General features: G+C 41.6%; 1 pseudogene; it reads right to left on the bottom strand.

Annotated features, from left to right (window-relative positions):
* Positions 1–214: 214 nt before the first annotated feature.
* LOC121440051 lies at positions 215–474 on the bottom strand (annotated as a pseudogene).
* Positions 475–17,729: the final 17,255 nt, after the last annotated feature.

Here is a 17,729-nt window from a genome sequence, read left to right as displayed (position 1 = left end):
AGTGGGCAGGAAGTTGTTCATTGTCAACCAATCTCCTTCCTTTGCTGTCTTAGAACATGTAATATCTTTGTCAGTCACTCTTAATACATTACTATTTATTTTGGTCTGTCATTGGTTTTATAAAATTCCTTTTATTTGTTATGCCTTAAATGGGGAACAATCAAATAATAATTTCTTGTATTCCACAACGATGTATAATAACCACTATATTTTCTTTTTTTTATTTTTTAGAGTTTTTAATAGTCAAACACAGAGGTCTGCTTCATTTCAGCTCCTTTACTGCCAAGCCAGGGGGCAGGGACTGTTTCAGTTTCTCGGCTTTCTCCTTGTCTGTGATGACCAGGGTGTAAAGGTACCTGCTGCAGGAACCTTGAACTTCACATTATCCTTGTTCTTCTTGATCTTGACAGATTTGGCATCCTTCCGCTGGGCCGTCAGCAGGAAGTCCTTGATTTCCTCAATTTTCCGAGGCATGGCGACGGGCGCTCGGGGCTGGAGACCGTACAGCGGCCAGAACCGAAGGGAACCAACCACTATATTTTCTTTTTTTTTTTTTTGTTTTTTTTTTTTGTTTTTCGAGACAGGGTTTCTATTTGACTTTTGCAATTTTTAAGAAAAATTATTTGGGGAGAGAGTAAGCTTGAAAGAAAAGACTAGTCAAGTATAGTAGTGCGAACAGAGTAACCAATGGCTAACAACCCTGAATGGTTGGTAACAACTGACAGGGTAAACAATTGTTATACAACTGTGAACAGTTGCTAACAACTGTCATAAATGGCTGACTGTTATTAATCAACAGAAAGCACAAATGGCTAACTGTGAACAATCAGCTGAAAGAACTCACTACTTTCGGACCAGCCAACTAAATGGTTCTTACTTGGAAGTAATTAAAGCCTATTTATGACAACACTTTTCGCTGATGGTAATTTTTCCATACTGTGTATGAGTTATATACATAATGAAAATATTTGGTGTTAATCAGGAAGTATATGTTCATTAATAAATTTGCTGACCGTGAAAATCAAGACTTGACGCTGTTGATTTTTACTGAGCATCTTGGGAAAGAAACATGCAAATTTAGCGTCTCGCCCGCAGTATGTGTCTCCAATCCGTTTGAGCAACTCTGCAGCGGTAGAGCAGATGTCTCTTTTGTCCGATTGCTGTGGGCTTTGCCAGGATCTGTCTTCCCAATTGAAGGAAGACCCTCGAGCTTTATGCCTCTAACTCCTTCAGCAGAGCCCTGTTCCCTGAAAGTCGTCCTTGTACCACGCGGATAGTCTACTCCCAGAATTCAGCACTACCTGCTCCTCCCCAAATCCCAGTGATCAGACCCAAACCAAACAGGAGTGCAGCTCCACCAACTGATAGCAAAGGGAAATGCCCGTGCAACTTGGATGCTTCTGAGGAGGAATTGACAGAGTCAAAGGGCAGAAAAGAAACACATCAGAAGCCAAGATAAACAAAATCAACTTCTGTTCTCCTAGAAGGTCCAAGTTCAGATCCTAGAGTCTACACCAGGTGGTTCACACCCACCTCTAAATTCTGGCTGCAATGTGTGTGGTGTCAATGGGCATCTGCACTAATGTGCACATAGTCACACAGGTACACCTAAGTGTGTGTGTGTGTGTGTGTGTGTGTGTGTATCACATGTGTGCCTGGTACCTGCTGAATTCATTGAACCCTCAGAAACTGGGGTATAGATGGTTGTGAGACACAATGTTCGTCCTCTGAAGTACAACAAGTAGTACTAGTAGTAGTTGTGGTTGTTGTTGTTGTTCGAGACAGAGTTTCGCTATGGAACAATCCTGACTGTCCTGGAACTCACATTTTCGACCAGGCTGGTCTGAAATCAAAGGGATCTGCCTGCCTCTGTCTGCCCCCTAAATGCTGAGATTAAAGGCGTGTACCATCACTGCCCGGCACAACAAGCACTTTTATTTTATTTATTTATTTATTTATTTATTTTGCTTTTTCGAGACAGGGTTTCTCTGTGGCTTTGGAGCCTGTCCTGGAACTAGCTCTGTAGACCAGGCTGGTCTCGAACTCACAGAGATCCACCTGCCTCTGCCTTCCGAGTGCTGGGATTAAAGGCGTGTGCCACCACCGCCCGGCCAACAAGCACTTTTAATAGCTGAACTATCTCTCCAGACTTCGAAATAAAATCTTTAAAACAAAATTGTCTTTCTTAGTTCCTGGTGTGGGAAAATGGTCTGTATTATGTCAATTATATTTTAATTAAATGCTGATTGGCCAGCAGGCAGGCAGGAAGTATAGGTGGAACAACCAGACAGGAAGTAGAGGTGGGTCAATGAGAACAGAAGAACTCTGGGAAGAGGAAAGCCCATTCTTCTATAGTCCTGCCCCGCCACAGAAGAAGCAAGATGTGACTGCCTCGCTGAAAAAAGTACCGAGCCAGGTGGATAACACAGACAAGAATAATGGGTTAATATAAGATATAAGAGTTAAAAAGAAGCCTGAGCTAATAGTCCAATCATTTATGATTAATGTAGACCTCTGTGTGATTTCTTTGGTGCTAAAGGGCTGTGGGACCTGGTGGGAGGACAGAAAGCAGGCAGGATCAAAACCCCCACAACAAATGACTCGCAACGTGGGCGACTGCATCCACATAAAGCTTGACAGAGGTTGGGAAGTAATTCTAGACAGAAAAGAATAGAGTTAAGCACAACCTATTGATAGCAGCACTTTCTCAGGTGGGCTCTGCTTGCTAGAGGCAAGTGCTCTCATTTAAGAGAGGCTTCCTGACTCAGTTTGAGCTGCAAACCTTGCAGCTCTTTTAAGAGGTCCTGCCATGAAACACTTAATTGGTATTGATGAAAAGCTGACCACATGCTTTTTCGTTTTCAGCTGTAGCAGAAAAAAAGCCTGGGTATTTTAAAATGCCAGCTTCCTGGGCCGTCCTGCTACTGCAATATCTGACTCTCTCAGGCAGGAAGTCTGGCTACAGAGCATTTGAGTGTGGTTTGTGAGCAGACTGCTGCAGCTTGCTTGGTGGCAGGGATCTTGAGATGCCATAGGGTTGTATCAATAAACATGGTTATAGCCGGTACCTCCGCCATGAATCTGGAATGTCAGAAAGCTAAGAAATGGGCTGGATCCAATCGTCAAAGTCATGGCTTTAATCCTACCAATATAGCTTAGCAAATTAAAGACTCATGTGGTCAGAAAAAGAGAGATACAGTAAAGAGAGATTAAAAGACAAAGAAAACCCCAAAATGGTTTACAGTGTGTTACAATTATATGCACAATTGAGAGAGAAAAGAAAAAGGTTAAAGTCCTTAAAATAAAAAAGAAAGAAAGAGATTAGTTAGGTGTTGTTGTACACACCTTTAATCCCAGCACTTGGGAGACAGAGACAGGCAGATCTCTATGAGTTCAAGGACATCCTGGACTACAGAGGGAGTTCCAGGACAACCAAAGATACACAGAGAACCTGTCTCAAAAATTAAAAGTAAAAACAAAAGAAATAAAGGTTAAAATAAAGCCATGTAAAGATGAAAAATACACAGAGAATCTGGATACTGTATGTTATTATGTTCTTTTTGAATTGTTTGAATGCTGAGGAAGAAGCAACAGCTGCTGAAAGATATTTGTATATAAATGCTGCTAAATTAATCCAAGATAGGTATTTTGAAAATACCTTGACTTCAAAATTGAAGTCAAAATGTATAGCCGGGCGGTGGTGGCGCACGCCTTTAATCCCAGCACTCGGGAGGCAGAGGCAGGCGGATCTCTGTGAGTTCGAGACCAGCCTGGTCTAGGTCTACAAGAGCTAGTTCCAGGACAGGCTCCAAAACCACAGAGAAACCCTGACTCGAAAAACCAAAAAATAAAAAATAAAAATAAAAATAAAAAAAAATGTATATTACTTTGTAGAAGAGGATTTGTTTTTGTTTCCACAGGAAATGAGAAACTGTGGATTCATTCTGAGTTAAGAAAAATCAGGTTTGATCAAGGAAGACTACCTGAGAAATCTCTGATAGGAGCCGATGTCCCAGATGTCTGAGTTCTACATCCAGAACAGCCTCAAGACTGCTGCCTGAGATGATCAAGCCTCACAGAATACTCCAGTCAGGACTTTATCATAATTCTAAATTTTCTTTAGGTCCCATAAGATTATCAGTGCCCCCAGCCAGCAGAAAGTAGCCTGGAAAACTACAACCACATTCCCCAAAAATGGACTGTGGATATTTTCCTTTGTTTAGAATGTTGGTTGCAAGTTTTTATGGCTTATGGTCAGGTGAAAAGCTAAGCAAAGGGTATTAAATTCAGAGTTCAAGTTTTTTATTTATTTTTTTTTTTTAATTTTTTCTTTTTTTCTTTTTTTTTTTTTTGTTTTTCGAGACAGGGTTTCTCTGTGGTTTTGGAGCCTGTCCTGGAACTAGCTCTTGTAGACCAGGCTGGTCTTGAACTCACAGAGATCCGCCTGCCTCTGCCTCCCAAGTGCTGGGATTAAAGGTGTGCGCCACCACCGCCCAGCAAGTTTTTTTTTAAAAAAGGGGGGGGAGTGGTTTGAGAAAATGGTCTGTATTTTCTCAATTATATTTTAAATAAGAGCTGATTGGCCAGTAGGCAGGCAGGAAGTATAGGCGGAACAATCAGACTGGGCCTCTCCATGACTTTATGTAAATCTTTTTTAACCTAATTTAGTTTAAGTGTACATGTGTTGGGGCACACAAGCCATGGCACACCTGGGGAGGTCAGAGGACAACTCGCAGGCCAGTTCCCTATTTCCACCATGTGGTCCTGGGATCAAAGGCATACTGTCAGGGTTGGCAGCAGTCCTTTCCTCTGCTGAGCCAGTTCCCTGAAGCTCAGTCTCATAAGCAGCATTTGACTCCATTCTGAGGCCAGAAGAAGACTGTGGACCTGTATGGACTTGCACCATCTGCCCAGCACCACCCATGTGGCACAAACTGATAAATGACTTAGTTTGGGAGCAGAAAGGATGTTGATTTATTAATTTTTTGGAGTGAATTTGGAGGATAGGAGTACATTGATTAAAGGTATGTGTCATTGCTACCTGGTCTGTAAGTCTGACCAGTGTGGCTGTTTTTACTTTTCTGATCCTCAGGCAAGCTTTATTTATTAAAATACAAATGAAATCCCACTACAATACTTCATTATCTATCCTATCTTGGTGAGTCCAAAGTGTTGTACCTAATTCACTTTTTAATCTAACTTGCATTACCAAAAATTATCCTTTTATGACTCTTAACCTTATACACTTTATATTCTTTAGTAATTTTGTTTCTGAATCTGATAAACAAGGAAAACTGTAACTATAACTATCTAGTCTTCAACTTCCTCAAAGATCCAAGAAGGAAATAATATTAACTGAGTAAACAGGAAGTGCAAGCAAGGGACTTCCAAAAAAAATTGAGAAATGACAGAAACAATTGACTGAACCATCACCCATTGTTGCTCTCCAGTGTTGGGGCATCCATCTTTGGCCTACAGTCCTAACATATCTAACAGACTTTTCTATGAAGCAGGATGTTCTGAAGGGCTGGCCTACTTTGTCTTGGCAAAGTTTGGCAGTCACTTTCTGTTGTCTGAGGTTTCTGTCCTGCCTGGTTCCCACAGTCGTTAAGACCCAAAGAAACCACACAGGTGTACATTAACTATAAACTGATTGGCCCATTAGCTCAGGCTTCTTATTAACTCTTCTAACTGACATTAGCCCACAACTCTTGTCTATGTTAGCCACATGGCTCAGTACCTTTTTCAGCGAGGCAGCCACATCTTGCTTCTTCTGCAGCTAGGCAAAGACTGCAGAGGAATGGGCTTCCTCCTTCCCAGAATTCTCCTGTTCTCATTGACCCGCCTCCACTTTTTGTCTGGTTGTTCTGCCTATACTTCCTGCCTGGCTACTGGCCAGTCAGCATTTATTTAAAATATAATTGACAGAATACAAACTAGTCTCCCACACCAACTTTCTTTTGTGTCCTGCTTGTCTAAATTGGACAGCATGCTGTCAGCAGTCAAGGCAAGAGCACTTTCTTACGCAGTGGCTTACTTTTGCCACAAGGAAAGTAAACTCCATATGGAATTTATTCTATGCCCATTATCTTCTCTGAAGTAGATTGGTGCTGCCAGGAGCAGACATGTGTCATTCATAAAAAGAACCTATATTATTAAAACATGTTAAATGTCATTTTCTGTATATCTCTGAAGTATTTGAAGACAACCTATCCATCTAAATTATGTCTCTGTTTGACCTTGCAAACATACCTGATACAAGTTTGATTGTAATAGGTGTCTAACTATTAACTTGCATTTGCTTATTATTCTAAGTAGTTGGTAATAACAACTTTCAAGGACTAGAATTTTTTTTTAAAGATTTATTTATTATGTACACAGTGTTCAGCCTCCATGTATGCCTGCAGGCCAGAAGAGGGCGCCAGATCTCATTACCGATAGCTGTGAGCCACCATATGGGTTGCTGGGAATTGAACTCAGGACCTCTGGAAGAGCAGACAGTGCTCTTAACCTCTGAGCCATCTCTCCAGCCCCAAGGGCTAGAAATTTGCATTACATTGTTAAATGAGTTGTATAGGTACAATATTTTGAACAAGATTAGAAGTTTATTCACAATTTTTTCTAACAATATCTCAAATTTGTATCATTATTTAAAGATATATATCAACATAAAATATTTAAAACAAGTAGTTGCTTTTTAAAAATTATTAAATAGGGGCTGGAGAGATGGCTCAGCAGTTAAGAGTATTGCCTGCTCTTCCAAAGATCCTGAGTTCAATTCCCAGCAACCACATGGTGGCTCACAACCATCTGTAGTGAGATCTGGTGCCCTCTTCTGGCCTGCAGACATACACACAGACAGAATATTGTATACATAATAAATAAATAAATATTTCTAAAAAATTATTAAATAATCTACCCTTTTATCATATTTATATCCCCATTTTTTCTTTTCAAAACAAGGACCATGAATCTAATCTTCTTTGTTTAGCTTTTTCCTGATCATTACCAATAATAACTTTAATCAACTACCCTAAACAATGACAAATATCTATCACCCATTGAACAACCAAAAATCACCCACTCTACCTCTTGGGAATGTGGGCACTGTGTTCTTAAATTTACTTCCTGCTGTCTGGGATTAGCAGCATTTTAGGGGATCCTGAAGAAAATGGGTTAATTATCAACCTAGGTGAGGTGGCTGCAGCATCGGTTGTCCAGTCTTGTGTACTAGGAAAGGGCAGGGCTTGTCTCAGTCCTGGCTAGAGTAGTCTGTGAGGCTGGATATTCTCAGCTAGTCACCTCAACATTGTTCTGAGCAGTTTGTAGTCCAAAGCAGATCTTTAGGTGGTGTTTGTCAGCTTGGTGGTGTTAAGATAGTCCTGGAGGAATTGTCATTGTGGGGCCCCATCTTCTTATGGAGACTTCAAAGGTCACTGTTAGGTGTGCACATGGTTCACAGTAGAAAACTGATAGAGACTCAAACCCGAAATCATGTACAGGAAGATAGATGAACCTTTTTCTAGAATTAGTTAGTACTGTATATGATCACTAATATTGTGACAAAAAGTTTTTAAAATATATGTATTAACCTTATTTTGGGATAATATTCATGTCTTATAAAAAAGTTTTAAAGAGTCAACGTAAAAGTCTGAAGGAATCAGGAGTCTCCAGGCCCTAAGGGAGCACCTGCAGGAGAGGTCACCTAGGCTCTGCTCCCTGTGTGGAGTACAGGTGACATCTTCCCCTGAGGATGGGGTCTGACTGAGAAGCAGTCAGTGCTCAAGACAAAGGCCTTGGGCCGGAGAGTCTGGAACACACAAAATAGTCCGGGGATTGAAGCTGAGCCAGGCCCTCGACATAGTTCAGGCTATCTTTTAGGTCTTTTAGCTACATCCATTCCTAGATTTTTTTTAGGGGGGGGTTGGGTGGTGGTAGGGGTTAACTGGTATCCATCTCTTCAGTTAAAAAAGCAACCCTGCCTGTATGCTTAAGGTTGTTGGATTCCCTGATTTTATCTGTGAGTTTATCCGGGTCCTCCTGCCTTCTACATGCTGGCTTTAGAACTCTGACCTCTCATGACCTTGCCTTGTGGTTTTCTCTTTCCATCCACCCCTCACTCATCCCCCTCTGCCCATTTACCCATCCATCCATCCATCCATCCATCCGTCCATCCATCCCCAGCAGCAACAGTCTCCCCTGAAACCTACCTAAGCCAATGCAGAGAGAGGTAAAAACAGTTGTCCCTGCTCCATGAATACATCTGGAAGACGAGAACAAACACACAGAGCTGACAAAGACAAAGACCTGGATCAGAGGGTTAAAAGGAGCTTGCTGTGCTCTTGTCTGTGATGTGTCCACCCCGGGGCCCCAGCACAGAAAAACACAAACACCTAGGGAATCGTGGCTGGGCACGACCAGTGCAGGGCAGCAGACTCAGAGCAGGCTTCTTCTTCGACAGAGGGCATCAGCAGGCCTCAGCACTGACAGTGACTCTTGGTGACCGCCTGAACTGAAAATTCGACCAGAAATTTCAAGCTAAGTCATGTTGTCATGTTGAAGGACACTATGGAAACCAACCAACCAACCAACCAACCAACCAACCAACCAACCAACCATCAACCAAACAGAAAAACGTCAGAGTCAAGCTTTGTATTCAAACATTTCCAAACATTCTAGGTTTGCAACCTACCTACCAAATCCCTGTTAGCTGGACTCGGGCTGTGGTTTGCTCAACATGCTTCCTTCGAAAGAGGATCTACCAACTCCCTGTGGTTGGTGTGACAATCGCCCAAGCAAGGCAGACAAGATCAAAAGTACTGCCTGGAAGTAGTCATGACAATGAAAACGTGGTTATCGTTGTTGTAGCAGTAGTTGTTGTTGAAACTGTTGTTGTTTTTGTTATTCTTATTTAAGCAAAGAAAGATCGAAGTAGTGAACAGTGAGATGAGATTGTTTTAATAAAAGGGGGAGGCTGCGTGGGCTAACAATGAAACCTTCAAAAGAGCAAAGACCAAGGCCTGTGCCCATGGAAAACAAGGCAAGGTGGACTAAGGGGGCTTGGGGGTAGCGAGTGGAAGCAAGGCACGTGTTGGCGTGCATGTGTCGGGATTGCTATCCGGTGGAGCAATGGCAGGCTTGGCGAAGCGATGAGGGCGAGGGAGAAAGGGCTGAAGGTGAGTGAGTGAGTGAGGGAGGGAGGGAGGGAGGGAGGGAGGGAGGGAGGGAGCGATGTCCAGAGGGCTTGCAGGGTGGAGAGCAGGAGCTGGAGAGGTCTGGAGGGGAGCGAGAATAGGTTTCCGGTTGTGCAAGTGTGTGTAGAGGGGTTGTTGTTGGGTGTTGAGGTATTGTTGTTGAGGGCAAAGGGTGTTGGAAACAAACATCGGGTGTGAATTTTGGGCAGAAGCAGAGGAATGACGACAGACGAGTTGGCAAAGTGGAGCAGGCAAGAGGAGAGGAGAAATTATGTGTAAATTTCACAGCTCAGATGAAAAGGGATCCTGGCAGTCGGGAGCCAGGGAATATTGAGTGTTACAGCTGGGGTGGAAGATAGCCCTGGCAATCAGTAATCAGGGAATAAAACACGAAAAGCTCTTACAGCCTGTTCTTAGGGAAAGCTCTGCTCTGGCAGGTGAAGTCTTCCCCAGCAAATTTATTATAGCAACTCTGCCCTACTAGGGAAAGGTTTCCCCAGTGAAAAAGGGTTACAGTATCTGCTCCTGCGAAGGAAGGTCTTCACCCAAACCTAGTTCAATAGATTTACTGGGAGGGAAGAATCCAGGAGCGTGACTGCCTCTTCCTGGGTGGAAGACCTGCCAACTGAAAAGGCCCAGGGAGAAGAGGGATTCTTTAGTTTTTCCCTGCTCAGGGATTGGTTAGTTTAGTTGGTCAGGGGCAGACATGACTGATTTCTGAGCGAAACTGTTTATTTCACTGGCCTTTTTAAGCTTTTGGGCTCTAGTTTTGGGACCAGGCCATATTTCTTTCACTGACTCTGATTCTAGGGACAAGTGAGTTTCTTTGGTTCTGGTGTCAGAGTCAGGGTGAGTTTCTTTGGTTCTAGGTTTGTGGCTAAAGCATTTCTTTCACTGGCTGGGGTCTCCGAACTGGGTGTGTTTCTTTCAATGCCTCTGGTTCCAATGCCAGCGTGGGTTTCTTTGGCTGGATCTTTTACCCTACACAGGCCAACTTCAAACTTGCCATCCTCCTGCCTCTTTGAATCCACCACTTGCTCTAGAGCTACCAGCTCAGAGTAGACCTCTTTCCTGAGTTTACTCTTGCTGAGTTTACTGTAGGAGTGTTGGGGAAGTTTACAGTCATCTGGTCTCTGCCTGAACAGAAGGCTTTCTCCCTCTCCTAATGTGTCTTTATATATAGTAGTATCTAATTTGGGTTTTCATATAGTTTTGTTTGGTCTACTTACAGTGAGCATTTTCCACTTGCTCCATAGTCCTGGGATTAAAATATGTCCACAAAATCCTTATCCCCTTCTTTCTTTAATTTTTATGTATGTTCTAACTTACTTGAATTCCTTTTTAAATTAAGCTGTGTGTGTGTGTGTGTGTGTGTGTGTGTGTGTGTCTGTCTGTCTGCCTGTTGTTTCTGTTTGTCTCTCAGTCTGTTTTGGTATGGAATCAGAGCAGGATTGGGGGAGTTATTATTTTTTTTCTCTCCACCACTTGTATCTTGGTGTTGGCAGTCTGGTGGTTGTTGTTCAGTTGTGTGCTAGCCCCTGACTTCCCTTTAGAATAGAAACAATAAGAGGATTCCAGAGCAGTGCTAAGGATATAACATTACTGACTTCATAAAAATGTCAATTGTTTTGTTCTTTATATCATTGTTTATTTTTTATTGTTGTTTATTTTTGTTATTCATTTGTTTGCTAAACACGGAGGGCTTCTGAAGAAATTGGCAAGAAAATTTGTACTTTTTCTTCCCTAGTAGAGTTCTGTTTTACAACCTAAACTGATGAAATTTGGTCCTTAAGCTGTTTTCAGCTGTGTGTGGCTCTTTGACCTCTAATCCATCCTTATCCCGCGAACCATAGAGCTGACCAAAGCATGCTGTATCTCTCTCTCTCTCTCAATCTCAAGAAAAAGCGTTTTTTCAGTGGTCACAAGATCAGACTATTCTGATTCCCAAGTCTTTTGTTGCTCGGGGGGGGGGGGGGGGGGGGGGGGGGGGGGGGCTGCTATTTTGCATAAAGATCACCCGGCATGCTTTGAGCCAGATTTTATCGGGTGGCCTTGTAATTCTTTGAATTTCAAATAGATTTTCTCATAAATTAAATATTTTTCTGTATTTGTCTTACTGAGTATGGGGTTTATTTTTGGAATATATACACATATTTTTAGTGCATCGCCATCATAGTCACCATGACTAGAAAGGATTTCGTATTTTCAGCCTTATATAACTTTCTGTAGGACTTAGAGATTTGGTTGGTCCGAGAGTAGTGGTGTTTACAACTAATTGATCACAACCAGTTACAGATTTCTTTGTTCCTTCTCCACTCCCACTGCTTCACTTGACCAGCCTTTTGTTGCCCGAGGTGATTTTAACCCCATCACACCTTCAGTATTTCACAGCCTATGGAGTAAAACACCTTTAAATACCTTAGAAAATGGTTAAATCGTCACCTTTGTAGTTGAGAACATCACCACAATGGTGAGAACAGAAATCCCATTATTTCGTGTCAAATCCTCCTCTTTGCTGAAAGTCTTAGATTTGTGTTTCAAAATGACCCATATTCATGCACCTCCTCATCCCCAGTGTCAAAAGAGAGGGCAAAACACAGCACAACCTGTGGTGGAAAAAATAAAGTTTCAGGCTGCAAAGTCACGTGCACATGGGTGTGTTTTCACGTCACTCAAGTGTGTATGTCTTTTGGAAGCTCTGCAAAGAGAAAGATGACAGAGAACATTCTCTAGGCTGTTAGCATAGAAGCGATACCTCTGTGGGTGTGGGCAAACTGTGGTTCTTTCCGCATTTCTTAGACTCTCAGTCATGATCTAGGCATCTCCAAACTTTTGTTTGAAAATGCTAAGGTTTTGATATTGAAAGAAAATTCCCTTTCTATTCTGAAACGATTGGCTTTTGTAAATCAGAATTGTTTCAAGCTACTTTGTATGTACCAATCGCAGGATATATACTATGCAATATATGGGACAGAGTTATACCAAAGACACTGTTATTATCTGAAATTCAGACTCAGCTCATGCTATGGTCTGGATGTGACCCTAACATTTGTGTGTCGGAATCTTAATCACCAGTGTAAAAGTGTTGTGTATTGAAAGGAGTCTTGGGGATGTTTAGGCCTTGAGGATTCTAACTCCGTGAACTGCTAACGCCTCTATCAAAAGAGGTTGCACAGGTAGGTTCTCCTTTTTGCCACTCAAGGACACAGAATCCATATTCATTTTGTCTTTCCACCAGCTGCCTCATGAGAACACAGAAAGAAAGCTCGTATCCAATACTGATGCTGTGATCTTTTCTGCCTCTAGAACTAGAAACTTACATTCACATAAATTATCCCATCTAGAGTGTGCTGCTAAAGCAGCATAGGGCAGAATAAGGAAAGTGCGCACTGACCCTATCTTAATCTGGGTAGAGTGGCACAGCTTGTGACCCCAGCCTTTGGGAGGCGGAGGCAGACTGATTCTCTTCATTTCACATCTGCATAGCAATTTCCTGTTCAACATGGCCGTTAATTAATCAACTAATCAATCGGATCAACACAAAGCTCTTTACTGCTCAGATTTAACATACTATATTTGGGGGGACTGATTAATATCATTGCAATGGTCACTCATTGCATTGCAGATATTATCTGGCTTGTTATCAAGTCTAAAGGGATTATGCGCTCCTGACATCTAAGGAATGAGATCTTTCTAACGTTACTGAAACTCCCGAAGCTTTCATTGCTCTTGATTTCTTAGTGTCCCCACAGCAGTAAACATACTACGGAGGGAAAGACATGTAACAGCTCTGCGACTGGCTATGAGCTACCACTGTGGTGTTTCTGACTCACAGTGTCACCTCGCTTGTCTTCACCTGTAGGCCTGGATGAGGGTCTCCTTTCCCTTCTCATGTCCTCATAATCTTCTTCTACCTCAGCGTAGACAATTGCACAAACTTATTACACTAGGCCTTGCTTCCAGCAGGCTCAAGATTGTACGTAGACCTGTGGGACTTGTGTCTGCAAGTGTTTCTGACGTTGCCCTTGGTACCCACCAGGAACTTGGTCTTTTCCTACATTTTTTTTTTGAGACAGCTTTTTCTGTGTTACAACAGCCCTGGCTATTGGTCTATACCCAGCACTAAGATTAATGTGTACACCACCATGGCTCAACTGTAGCTCCACTTTCAAACATGACACAATTATAAATTTTGAAATGTCTCTTAATTTTGTTTGTTGAGTGTTATTAAATATCAGTCTACTGTAGAATAATTATCTTGTACACTGTAAAGATTTGGCACTCATATTGGTTTAATAAATCATTGATTGACCAGTAGCCAGGCAGGAAGTATAGGAAGGGCAAGCAGACTGGGAGAATTCTGGAAAGAGAAAAGGCAGAAGAGAGTCAATCATCAGCCAGAAGCAGAGAAAGCAAGATGAGAATGCCTTACTGAGAAAAGGTACCAAACCACGTGGCTAAACATAAACAAGAATTATGGGTGAATCAAAGTCATAAGAGCTAGTTAGTAAAAAGCCTGAACAATAGGCCAAACAGTTTGTAATTAATATAAGCCTCTGTGTGTTTATTTGGGACTGAATGGCTGTGGGGCTGGGCAGGACAGAAACCTCTGTCTACCTCAGTCTCTGACCCTACTGATACTACTTTAAGATTCTTAATGTCTCAAAGCTTTTCATTTCGGTTCTTCCTTATGAAGAACATTGCAGAAATTAAACAAAACAACTCTTCTGTTAAGAAGTGGGCAGGAAGTTGTTCATTGTTAACCAATCTCCTTCCTTTGCTGTCTTAGAACTTTTTTTTTTTTTTTTTTTTGGTTTTTCGAGACAAGGTTTGTCTGTGGTTTTGGAGCCTGTCCTGGAACTAGCTCTTGTAGACAAGGCTGGTCTCGAACTCACAGAGATCCACCTGCCTCTGCCTCCCAAGTGCTGGGATTAAAGGCATTCGCCACCACCGCCCGGATGTTTTAGAGCATTTAATATCTTTGTCAGGCATTTTTATTATGTTACTATTTGTTTTGGTCTGTGATTGGTTTCATAAAATTCCTTTTATTTGCTATGTCTTAAAGGGGAACAATCATATAGTATTTTCTTGTATTCTGCAACAATGTATCATAAACACTACTTTGTCCATTTGATTATTGCAATTTTTAAGATTAAAAAATATTGGCCGGGCGGTGGTGGCGCACGCCTTTAATCCCAGCACTCGGGAGGCAGAGGCAGGCGGATCTCTGTGAGTTCGAGACCAGCCTGGTCTACAAGAGCTAGTTCCAGGACAGGCTCCAAAACCAGAGAAACCCTGTCTCGAAAAACCAAAAAAAAAAAAAAAAAGATTAAAAAATATTTGGGGAGGGGGTAAGCTCCGGAAGAAAAGACTAGTCAAGTGCAGTAGTGAGAAGGGAGGAAAGTGTAGAACAGGAGTTCAATCTGTAACTGACTGTGGACAATCAATTGAGATAACTCACTACCTTCGGACCAGCCAGAAAAACCCTACGAACTCCGAAGTAATTAAAGCCGATTTATTTCCATACTTTACACTGATGGTAATTTTTTTCATAAGCGTATGTAAGTTACATATGTAATGTAAATATTTTGTGTTATATAAGAATCAGGAAGTATATGTTCATTAATAAATTTACTGACCGTGAAGATCAAGATTTGATGCTGTTGATTTTTGCTGAGCATCTTGGGAAAGAAACATGCAAATTTAGCGTCTCGGAGGTAGTAGTTTGTATCTCCAATCCGTTTGAGCGACCCTGCAGCGGTAGAGCAGATGTCTCTTTTGTCCGATTGCTGTGGGCTTTGCCAGGATCTGTCTTCCCAGTGGAAGGAACACCCTCGAGCTTTATGCCTCTAACTCCTTCAGCAGAGCCCTGTTCCCTGAAAGTCGCCCCTTTCCCACGTGGATAATCTACTCCCAGAACTCCGCACTGCCTGCTTCTCCCCAAACCTCAGTGATCAGACCCAAACTAAACAGGAGTGCAGCTCCACCAACTGATAGCAAAGGGAAATGCCCGTGCAGCTTGGATGCTCCCGAGGATGTTGACAGAAAGCGCAGAAAAGAAACACAACACAAGCCAAGGCAAACGAAACCAATTCCTATCCTAGAAGGTCCAAGTTCAGATCCTAGAGTCTACACCAGGTGGTTCACACCCACCTCTAAATTCTGGCTGCAATGCGTCTGGCCTCAATGGGCACCTGCACTAATGTGCACATAGTCATACAAGTATACCTAAGTGTGTGTGTGTGTGTGTGTGTGTGTGTGTGTGTGTGTATTGCATGCGTACCTGGTACCTGCTGAATTCAGTGAACACTCAGGAACTGAGGTATAGATAGTTGTGGCTGCAGCATTTGTTGTCCAGTCTTGTGTAATAGGAAAGGGCAGGGCTTGTCTCAGTCCTGGCTAGAGTAGTCTGTGAGGCTGGATATTCTCAGCTAGTCACCTCAACATTGTTCTGAGCAGTTTGTAGCCCAAAGCTGATCTTTAGGTGGTGTTTGTCAGCTTAGTGGTGTTATGATAGTCCTGGAGGAATTGTCATTGTGGGGCCCCATCCTCCTTTTAGAGACTCCCCAAAGGTCACTGTTAGGTGTGCACATGGTTCACTGCAGAAAACTGATAAGACTCAAACCCAAAATCATGTACAGGAAGGTAGATGAACCTTTTCCTATAATTAGTACTCTATATGACCACTAATATTGTGACAAAAAGTTTTAAAAATATGTATTAATCTTATATTGAGATAATATTCATATCTTATAAAAAAGTTTTAAAGAGTCAAAATAAAACCAAAGAATTATGAGATATTTCTTCTGGCCCATATCAGGTGGCTCTTCTGTCATGAGACATAGATTTTGGATTTTTCTTTAACAAGTATGTTTGCCTTTAGAGAAGGAGAGAGCCACACTCCAGCTCCAAAGCCAGCTTTAGTTTTTCATTGGACTGGAACTACAAAGACCATTGCATTTGCTGTAGAAAACAGCAGAAAAAAAAACATTTGAAAAGATTTATCTTATTAAAAATGTGATTGATTTATCGATTGACCAATTTACTCTTTTCTTGTGACACTTTTTCTGGATGATTTGTACTTTTTTTTTCAGATTTCTCATTTGTCCAATGGTCTTCAGATCCCTTAGCTAGATACCTTCATTCTTCTGAAAAGATAGAAACAAACCCTTCCCCAACCACAATTTTTGGGAGGCTCCCTTTTTGCCAAGTTATATCTGATCTAATGAGAAGTATTTGTTAGCTGTATAAGTTAGTTTAGATTATGGTCATGCTGTTTGATGAACTATCACCTCTTCTAATTAAGAGATCTCTCTTGTTCAAATCGAATTTTTATCAATTTTGATTGTATCCATAGCTTTTTTTTTCTTCCTGTGGAAAAAAAAGCTAAACACCTTCCCCAACATAACACACCCTGGTTTCCATTCTGAGGTCAATAAATCTTTAAAATATACAGGCTGATCTAATTCTAGAGTCTTTTCTATTATCAAATGTCTGTCCACAGCTATTATTCCTTTTTCATTAGCATTTAGAAAATTCAATGTTAATAAAGCCTTATGCAATCTATTTCTGGGGGGATCTTTATACCCATTTCTGTTTATTTAGCATATCTAAAAGAGTTCAGTTTGATCTTTCTATGACTGCTTGTCCTGTAAGATTATGTGATATACCTGTAATATGCTTTATATTGTAATAAGCAAAAAACTATTTCCTTTTACTAGAGACTTGCTGGAATATTGTCAGTCTTAATTTGTACAAGTATACCCGTGATGGATATTACTTCTAATAAATGTGTCATTACCTGATCAGCCTTCACCAAACTCAAAGCAGTTGCCCGTTGAGAACCTGGATAGGTATTAATGATTTGGTGCACATATTTTAATTTTCAAATTCTACAAAACGGAACACATCCATCTGCCAGATTTTTATTCCTTTGAGTATCCTTTGAGTTACTTCCTGCAGGTAGTGGAGTCTGGTTGTATAAAGAACAAGCAGGACATCTCTTTTAATTTCCTTGGCTTGTTGCTGATTTTTAAGCCTTTGCTATTACATGATGTTTTTTATGAAATTCCGAGGCCTCCTGCCCATTTCCTATCAATAGCTCATCAGTTTCTTCATTACACTGTGATGTCAACAACACCCACAAACCTGTCATCTGATAGCCTGGTGTGTGCCAAGAACCAACACTTGGGGCTTGAAAGATGCCTCAGCAGTTAAGAGCACTAGCTGCTCTTTTCAGGGGGCCTGGGTTCAATTCCCAGCATGTACAATTGTCTTGTGCCCTCTTCCAGCCTCTGTGGGTGCCAGGCATACATGTGGCACACAGACATACATGCAGGCAGAACATCCATACACATAAAATAAGACCAAATTCCCAGTGTTGATGTTGACATGGCCTACTCAAACTTGATGTGGGAGTGTCATATCAATCTGTTGCTTTCATTGGTTAATTAATAAAGAAACTGCTTGGCCTGATAGGTTAGAACATAGGTGGGTGGAGTAAACAGAACAGAATGTTGGGAAGAAGAGGAAGTG

The sequence above is a fragment of the Microtus oregoni genome, unplaced genomic scaffold, assembly GCF_018167655.1.
Source record: "Microtus oregoni isolate MIOR12 unplaced genomic scaffold, Mior012 000064F_ref0000363, whole genome shotgun sequence".
Classification (NCBI taxonomy): domain Eukaryota; kingdom Metazoa; phylum Chordata; class Mammalia; order Rodentia; family Cricetidae; genus Microtus; species Microtus oregoni.
Note: the sequence above shows the minus strand (reverse complement) of the source record. Positions and strands in the feature narration are given on the sequence as shown.